Source organism: Capra hircus, chromosome 14 (assembly GCF_001704415.2).
Source record: "Capra hircus breed San Clemente chromosome 14, ASM170441v1, whole genome shotgun sequence".
In the NCBI taxonomy this organism is placed as follows: domain Eukaryota; kingdom Metazoa; phylum Chordata; class Mammalia; order Artiodactyla; family Bovidae; genus Capra; species Capra hircus.
The window spans coordinates 48305657-48315511 of NC_030821.1; the positions used below are offsets into that span (position 1 = coordinate 48305657).

The 9855-nt window shown below is 43.3% G+C and overlaps 1 pseudogene; it reads right to left on the bottom strand.

The window, feature by feature from the left end:
- On the bottom strand, nt 1436-2736 carry LOC102175870 (annotated as a pseudogene).

Genomic DNA, 9855 nt, shown 5'->3' on the forward strand with positions numbered 1-9855 from the left:
CTGCTGAGGCTGTGCTCTAGACCCGGGGAGTGACAGCTACTGAAGCTCTAGAGCCCGTGCTCAGCAACAAGAGAAGCCTCCGCAACGAGCAGCCAGAGTCCTGCAACTAGAGAGTGGCCGCTGCCCGCCACAGCTAGGGGAAAACCCAAGCAGCAATGAAGACCCAGAACAGCAAACAAACACATAATAAAGTAAATGAATGGTTTTTAAAAATTGAATTTATAGCCCATTCTACTTTCCCCCCCTCCCCCCTAATTTCCTCTCAGCCCCAAACTTACCCTACTTGAGTGCTTTAATGAAAAGGAATCTGAGCCCTTTAAATAAGTTGCCGCAGGCGCTGAAGTTTTGTCAGCAGAGGGCGCTGGAGAGGCATTGCCCGAAGAAACAGCTTCATTTTCTAATTCTGAGGCCATCTGGGCGGACCAGTTGCTTGGCTTCCCCATTGCCCACCTACCCCTACACAGCAGCCAGCAACACTCGGTAGCCGGCAGCTCCTCCTAGCAACTCCCTCGGGTGGTCTTGTAGCAGAGTACCTGCAATGAGACATCTCTGTGAACAACCTTCCCCAGCACGCTATGGGGGTGATTTACAGTCAGCTCCAGAGGGCAGGTGTCCAGCGACCTCCAAGGCGTGAACCACAGCAACATGTCTGCCTTTCAGTAGCAATGGCTGAGCCTTTTCCAACAAGGTCTGCATCTCAGTTCATGGAGTGAGGGGTGTTTATTAGATCCTATTAGCCCGCCAGGTCCCTCTGTCCATGGGATTCTCCAGGCAAGAACACTGGAGTGCCATTTCCTCCTCCAGGGGGTCTTCCAGACCCAGGGATGGAACCCACATCTCACGTCTCCTGCATTGGCTGGTGGGTTCTTTTTTTTTTTTTAGAAATTAGAACTTTATTATATTATAAACATTTCCAGAACATAAACTGACTTTGTATCGACTTTTTAAAAACTGTATGTAACTTAAGCTTATTATAATGTATGTCATTTTCCACTTTTCAATCTAGAAAATATACTGCAAGTTAGATCTAACAGGAAAAATATCTATCTAAATTGCTTCACAGAGAAAACTAATGAATATAAAAATACCCACCCCAAACTAAAACTCAAACAAGAAATAGATTCTGTTAAGCTTATTAATCCTACTTAAATATAAATGACCTCCAAAGGGAAAAATACTTCCACCGTCACAGCAAACAGATGAATAAAAGCAGAGCCACTCCTGTTAAGGGAAATTACATTATGGATAAGAAAAGTGTAGTAATGATTTTAGAAAATGAGGAAAAATATTTCCATGTTGGATAGCAAGCGTACTCTGTTTCCTGTTCTCTTAGCCTTTGTACCTGCTCATGTGAGAAGAGGGATTTGAACATGAACACTGTAAAACCAAGCTTCTCAACTATTAGTTTAACCCTGGGGGAACCAATGCAACAGCTTCAGACTCCAAGGATAGACTGGTCCCAAAGCATTCCCTCCTCTGTCCTTTCTTGGCCTTGTTCCTTTTTCTCTTTTCTGCGCTTACGTTGCTCTTTTTTAGAGGCTACATCTCGGCTTTTTTACTCCTTCCGGTTCTTAAGCTTTTCCGTACTGACTCTGTTTCTGCCTCCGTTTTGCTTGTTTGGATGCTCGTGTATTTGTCTAAATCTATTTCATCACAAGCTTATTCCCTGTTATGCTTGGGCCGCTCCTCCCCTGGCTTTTCTCTGCCTTCCTCTGTGTGCCTTTTCCTCTTCTGATGTATGTGTTTATAACTAGCCTGATGGGCACTGGTACTATTTTCTGAGGAGTCAGTTCAGTTCAGTTCAGTCGCTCAGTCGTGTCCGACTCTTTGCGACCCCATGAATCGCAGCACGCCAGGTTAGACTCGTGCTGACTAAGGTTCGGGGGTACAGGTGTTCCTGAGAAACAGTCCCTGGTGAACTGAGAGTAGCTCAGGGAGTCTAGTCCCAGCCTGCTGTCATGAGCTGGTAGCCGCTGAGTTAACTGCTTTTCCACTCAGTGAAATACTGGACGATCTTGGGTAGGTTTGGACGGTTCCATATGGGAGTCTTTGCTCAAACATTCTACACCTGGGTCTAGAGTCGACCTCTTCTTTGTACCCATACTGCTAAGCCACTTCAGTCGTGTCTGACTCTTAGCGCCCCCATGGACTGCAGCCCACCAGGCTCCTCCATCCATGGGATTTTCCAGGCAAGAGTACTGGAGTGGGGTGCCATCGCCTTCTCTTTGTACCCATAGGTTTCCAAATAATCCTCTCATCTTCCTGAAATAAGTCTTTGGTTCTAAGCCTCTGGCCTTCTGCACTTTGATATAATCTTCAAGTTCATCTTGAAAAAAGCCAAATGTCTTTGAATGCTTCATTAGCTTGACGAGGGATTCTCCTTATCAGATTGAGACCTTGGTGGAGAAATCTGATCATATTCACTCATTAATTGCTTCCGTTTTTTAGCATGAACTTTCTCCAAATAGCGAGACTGTGCAACAACGAGGAGCTCATAATGTGAAATCCATTATGATTCAAATTATGGCACTAGTTCTTATAAGCCTTTTACAAAAGGTATCTGTAAAATGTTCAGTCTTTGCTCACTCAACGTGGTATCTTCTCTGAGGCAGGGGCAGCGTCTACAACTACTGTCCCCCTCCCCGCCAGCACCGCCAGCCCGGGGATAGGCCGTGGTGGAGGCGGCGGAGAGGCAGGGACAACCGCTGCCGCACCGCCGCCTCCGCCGCTGCCGAACAGGCGGAGTAAGAGGAGGAGGAGGAGGCGGAGACCGGACTTCCTGCGGGGAAGTCGCCGCCACCGGCGGCTGACTGCACGGAACCGGGGACCATGGCGGCGAGGGGCACTACTGCCGGCTGGCGGGTTCTTTACCACTATCACGACCTGAGAAGCCGTATTAGATCCAGTATTAAATAAAATTATGTCTGCTATTGTAGATTGTATTTACTATTCCTACATTCTTCAGAGTTCTCTCAACTTCTTCCCAGCAAATCCCTAGTGGAGTATCACTCCACTCCCTTGGTGTTGATAATAATTCTTTATATTAAGCTTTCCCTATTCAAATTACTGTCGATTTTTCTCTTCCGATGCGTCCCAGACTGATACAGAATTTTAAACAAAGCTGGCTCCCTTTTGTGGCTGTAATACAGCAGGAGAAATCCTGCACTTTGAAGGTAAGCATTTTGTACAACGGAGAAACCTGTTGTATATGTAACAAATTGTCACATATTATAACAAAACAAACTCTAAAACTAATGAAAACCAGAGAAATGGCTTTAACTGCGGGTTCGTTATATACTTGTCTATTCTAGTGATCTTTTCAAAGAAGCAGTTCTCGGATGTATACATCAATTCAATTATTTTTAGTCTTTCAACCTGTGAAGTTGGTTTTTATTTTTTATGAATTCTTTCTTCCTGATTTCATTAAGGGTATTTAGTTGTTCTTTTTCTAGATTCTTATTTTGAATTCTTATTTTGTTTATTTTCTCTTCTATTTAAATATTGAAAGCATTTATGGACTTCCCTGGTGGTGCAGGGAATAAGAATCCTCTTGCCAGTGCAGGGGACTCCAGTTCAATCCCTGGTCCAGGAAGATTCCACATGCCCCGGAGCAACTAAGCTTGTGAGCCACAACTACTGAGCTTGTGCTCTAGAGCCCACGAGCTCCAACTACTGAGCCCAAGCACCTAGAGCCTGTGATCCACGACAAAAGCAGCCAATGAAATGAGAAGCCCCAGCATCGCATCTAGAGAGGAGACCTTGCTCACTGAAACTCGAGAAAGCCCACTGAAAGGAATGAAGACCCAGCACAGCCAGAAATACACAAATATTTTTTAAATGGCCTCAAGTTTATGTATATATATATATAAAGCATGCATGACTATCACTTTTTTGACTTATAGCTTTGACTACTGTGATAGTGAATCCCAACCCTCATTAGTCATACAAGACTGAGTCAGAACAACCCTATCAGTTACTTGCTTACAACTGTGCAAAGTTTTGTGTTTTGAGTATCACTTCTTTCTTCAGTCAGAACCTCACTTATATTAACCATGGCCTTGAGAAATCAATTAATTAAAGTCATTCCACTTCTGATATCCCATCCTACAAACTTCCGAATCCAAAATACAAAAAAAAAAAAAAAAAGTACACTTATTTCCCCTATTGCTGCTGATGCTGTCACTTCAGTCATGTCCGACTCTGTGCAACCCCATAGACGGCAGCCCCCCAGGCTCCCCCATTCCTGGGATTCTCCAGGCAAGGACGCTGGAGTGGGTTGCCATTTCCTTCCATTAGACTGCCTGCCGCTGCTGCTGCTGCTGCTAAGTCGCTTCCGTCGTGTCCGACTCTTCGCGACCAGCCCCCGGTAGGACGGTCAGCCCACCCCAGCGCCCCCTGCTCCCCCCTCGTCACCCCCCCTGGACGCAGCCTACCAGGCTCCTCTGTCCATGGGATTCTCCAGGCAAGAGTACTGGAGTGGGGTGCCATCACCTTCTCCATTATTTCCCCTAATGAGAAGCTATTTTAGGGTTACATGTGGGGCATTCTCACAAGTTGCTCTATTTGAGGGGGAAGCCTTCCACAATTTGGAAGCCCTATGGAGATTTAGCTGCAACTCCCGACTATGTACCCGGACCCTGCATTTGGGGACCTAATGACTCACCCTGCGTCTCTCCATCTGAGGTTCCTGGCCCCCAAAAAAGAAAGACAAGTCACACAGTAGGTCTGAGCGCCAATGTCATTGATGTTCCTAACTCTATCAGGAAAATTAGGTATCACCCACTGAAATTTCCATTTTCTGATTAGATCTAAAAACTCTTGGTGAAATGATACTCTTGATCTAAACAGCTTTTCCCATTTTAGCAGGTGTCATTAACTAAAAGGGAGTAAAGAGCAAAGAACAGACAATGAACAGAAGCCCACCAGGTCCAAAGGACTGGCAAGTTTAAAGTCTTGTCCTGCCAATGTCCCTCAGTAGATGAAATTTGCCTTGGCTAATCATCTAAAAACCCTATGAAGTCTGTTATCCTTTCAACCCAACTTTATGTCCCTGAGAACTGGTTTATGGGGGAAAAAAAATCTCCAGTGCTTCAGTCTTCAGGGCTGCAGTTGTTAGGTCTGTGGTCAGAGACAGCAGGGGGCTGTGCACAAGCAAAACTTCTGGCAGATCATTATCAATTTGCATGGGGTTGTCTTGATGGGTCCAAGCCCACAGCTCCAGCAGGCTCAAAACCTGTTTCTTAGGTACCAATATATTCTCAGTGCAATCTAAATTTTTGTGTATATCTTACAAAAGTGACAGTTTACCAAGTGACCTCTTTGAGGAGCTCCCAATAGGACCAAAATGATCCATCCTTGAAGCAACTTAAAACAAAGGATCAATTCGAATTCCCTGGTGATCCAGGGGTTAAGACTCTGCCTTCCAAGGCAGGGGACATGGATTTCATTCCTGATCAGGGAACTAAAATCCAACATGCCTTGGGATGTGGTCAAAATTTAAAAAAAGAAAAAGAAAAAAACAAAGGGGGAAAGTGGGAGGAGGCAGCATTAAAGAATTAAAGAATTAAATCTTTAATTTCGTATTCAGTGGTCAGTCTTTTATGACTAATATGAAGAACTTCAGAATTTAAGCTGGTACAAGGAAGCCATGATCCCAGTGTCCTTGACTTCCATCATCTCAGTCAGTCAGTTCAGTCGCTTAGTCATGTCCAACTCTTTGCAACACCATGGACTATAGCACGCCAGGCCTACCTGTCCATCATCCACTCCTGGAGTTTACTCAAACTCATGTCCATTGAGTCGGTGATGCCATCCAACCATCTTATCCTCTGTTGTCCCCTTCTCCTCTGGCTTTCAATCTTTCTCAGCCTCAGGGTCTTTTCCAGTGAGTCAGTTCTTTGCATCAGCTGGCCAAAGTATTGGAGTTTCAGCTTCAGCATCAGTCCTTCCAATGAATATTCAGGATTGAGCTCCTTTAGGGTGGACTGGATGGGTCTCCTTGCAGTCCAAGGGAATCAAGAGTCTTCTCCAACACCATAGTTCAAAAGCATCAGTTCTTTGTCGCTCAGCTTTCTTTATAGTCCAACTCTCACATCCATACAAGACTACTGGAAAAACCATAGCTCTGACTAGATGGACCTTTGTTGACAATGTAATGTCTCTGCTTTTTAATACATTGTCTAGGTTGGTCATAACTTTTCTTCCAAGGAGTATGTGTCTTTTAATTTCATGGCTGCAGTCACCATCTGCAGTGATTTTGGAGCCCCCCAAAAATAAAGTCTGTCACTTTCCACTGTTTCCCCATCTATTTGCCATAAAGTAATGGGACCAGATGCCATGATCTTAGTTTTCTGAATGCTGAGTTTTTCACTTTCCTCTTTCACTTTCATCAAGAGGCTCTTTATTTCTTCTTCACTTTCTATAAGGGTGGTGTCATCTGCACATCTGAGGTTATTGATAGTTCTCCCAGCAATCTTGATTCCAGCTTGTGCTTTATCCAGCAAGGCATTTTTCATGTTGTACTTTGCATATAAGTTAAATAAGCAGGGTGACAATATACAGCCTTGATGTACTCCATTTCCTAGCTTTTTCACTTTCCTCTTTCACTTTCATCAAGAGGCTCTTTATTTCTTCTTCACTTGCTATAAGGGTGGTGTCATCTGCACATCTGAGGTTATTGATAGTTCTCCCAGCAATCTTGATTCCAGCTTGTGCTTTATCCAGCAAGGCATTTTTCATGTTGTACTTTGCATATAAGTTAAATAAGCAGGGTGACAATATACAGCCTTGATGTACTCCATTTCCTATTTGGAACCAGTCTGTTGTTCCATGTGCAATTCTAACTCTTGCTTCCTGACCTACATATAGGTTTCTCAAGAGGCAGGTCAGGTAGACTGGTATTCCCATCTCTTGAAGATTTTCCACAGATGGTTGTGATCCACACATTCAAAGGCTTTGGCATAGTCAATAAAGCAGAAATAGATGTTTTTTTCTGGAACTCTCTTGCTTTTTTGATGATCCAATGGATGTTGGCAATTTGATCTCTGGTTCCTCTGCCTTTTCTAAATCCAGCTTGAACATCTGGAAGTTCTGGGTTCCAAGCCTGGTTTGGAGAATTTGGGGCATTACTTTACTAGCGTGTGAGATGAGTGCAATTGTGCGGTAGTTTGAGCATTCTTTGGCATTGCCTTTCTTAGGGATTGGAATGAAAATGGACCTTTTCCAGTCCTGTGGCCACTGCTGAGTTTTCCAAATTTGCTGGCATATTGAGTGCAGCACTTTCACAGCATCATCTTTCAGGATTTGAAATAGCTCAACTGGAATGCCATCACCTCCACTAGCTTTGTTCGTAGTGATGCTTCCTAAGGCCCACTTGACTTCACATTCCAGGATGTCTGGCTCTAGGTGAGTGATCATACCACTGTGATTATCTGGGTCATGAAGATATTTTTTGTATAATCCTTCTGTTTATTCTTGCCACCTCTTCTTAATATCTTCTGCTTCTGAAAGGTCCATACCATTTCTGTCCTTTATTGTGCACATCTTAGCATGAAATGTTCCCTTGGTATCTCTAATTTTCTTGATGAGATCTCTAGTCATTCCCATTCTATTTTTTCCCTCTATTTCTTTGCACTGATCACTGAGGAAGTCTTTCTTATCTCTCCTTGATATTCTTTGGAACTGTGCATTCTAATGGGCATATCTTTCCTTGTCTCCTTTGCTTGTCGTTTCTCTTATTTTCATAGCTATTTGTAAGGCTTCCTCAGACAGCCATTTTGCTGTTTTGCATTTCTTTTTCTTGAGGATGGTCTTGATCCCTGTCTCCTGTACAATGTCCTGAATCTCTGTCCGTAGTTCTTCAGGCACTCTGTCATCTAGCATATGTATTAACAGTTCCTTCAGATGCACACGGCTGAATAGGAAGAGTTGATTGGAAAGACCTTGGAATCAGTCTATGTATTCCTGGGGTCGGTCAAAAGAACAGGGACTAAAGAACGCACAAAACATGGTATAGTCCTTACTGAAGGCAATACTTGTTTTATTTTGAGTGAAGACTGACTGGACAGCAATTCAAAAAATTTTTTTAAACAAATTCAGTGAGGATTTTAAAAATTGCCTCCAGGCAACAATCTGGAGTAGATCAATAGAAAGACGTTCTTGTCACATCATCCTCATTTTTTAATGAACAGCCTTAAGCCAGAAGTCAGAGAATTAATACTTCATGGCTAGAGTGGGATAGATGTATAGCGTTGGAGAAGGTCAGAGAAGAAAAACAGAGTTAGACTCTAATCAAGTTAGTGATTTTTCAAATTAAACACCTAGATAGCCCCAGATGTTCTCTATGCCTTTACATAAAAAGGATCCCCCTAGAAAGAATACTTGCTGTCATTATGAACAAAAGAGATGCTGGAAGACCAACTGCCCCACTGTGGGCAGGGAAAAACTCTAACAGATAATAAGAGGAATTCCAAGGAGGAGGCAGCAGCCAGCTTGAATTCTTGCCTTAAACTCTCAGGATTAGCATGAACTATTGTGAGTCACATGCCTTCCAGGTGTCAGAGCCTTGGCACCAAGTATCCCACTGATCTGGAATCGCACGTGATGATCACTTGCTCTCATCACTTAGTTAATTTCAGATCTTTCACACTTTCTGGAGCAGGGGAACCATCCCTGTCCTCCCAGCCCAAGTCAGGACATGCTCCTCTTCCCATACATTTCTTCTTTATTCTTTCTTCTTTGCTCTCACTGGATCACAGCTCATAGCTACACATTCATCAAGTATTCACACAAATATGTATCATCCTCATAAGACCGCTTTGGGGACCAGGGCTGGACAGAGCTGGTTTGCTCACAACTGTATTCTCTGTGACCAGCACATCGACAGCAAAGTGTTCAGGGATTCTGTTCGGTAAATGACTAAAAAGCAAATTAGAATAAGATACACTTTTCATGTGAGAGATAACAGCTTTAAACACAGTGGTCCCCAACCTTTTTGGCACCATGGACCAGTTCCCTGAAAGACAATCTTTCCACTGGGAGTGGGGGGAAATGGTTCAGGAAATGTAATGAAACACATTACATTTATTGTGCACTTTATTTCTGTCATTATTATATCAGGTCCACCTCAGATCATCAGGCATTAGATCCCAGAGGTTGGGGACCCCTGTTTTAATGGACTGGCCGTATTCAGTGTTAGGTGAGGGTGTGGAGACACAGGGCACTCACACCCATTGTTGATGGAGGCATTAATTGGTAATGGCTTTACGTACCTATAAAAATGTTCACTGTTGATACCTGTTGATCCAGGGATTCAGCACCTGAGTATTTATTCTGCAAGCACAGTAGCACAAATACGTATTTCTATAACAATGTTCCCGGAAGTAACAGCTCAAAAAACTGGTCACAACTTAAGTACCTTTGTAAGAGGATACTTAAAAATTAAGGGTACACTCATAAAATTAATTTCTGCACCATGCAACTATTATAAGGTTCTCTGGGGGCTCAGTGATAAAGAATTTGCCTGCTAATGTAGGAGACTTGATTTGATCCCTGGGTCAGGAAGATCCCCTGGAGGAAGAAATGACAACTCGCTCCAGTATCCTTGCCTGGGAAATCCCAAGGACAGAGGAGCCTAGGCGGCTATTCTATGAGGTTGCAAAAGAGTCAGACATGATTTAGGGACTAACTAACAACACAAATATACTGTTAGTAACAAAACTAATGGTTAATGAGAAAAGTTAATCCCAGGTTTTTTTTTTAATTCTCCATATATAAACACAAATAAAAGTTTGGTGTTTTTAAAAAAAATAATGGAGGTAGAGAATAAACCAAACCGTTGGTCAGTTTCACCTCTGC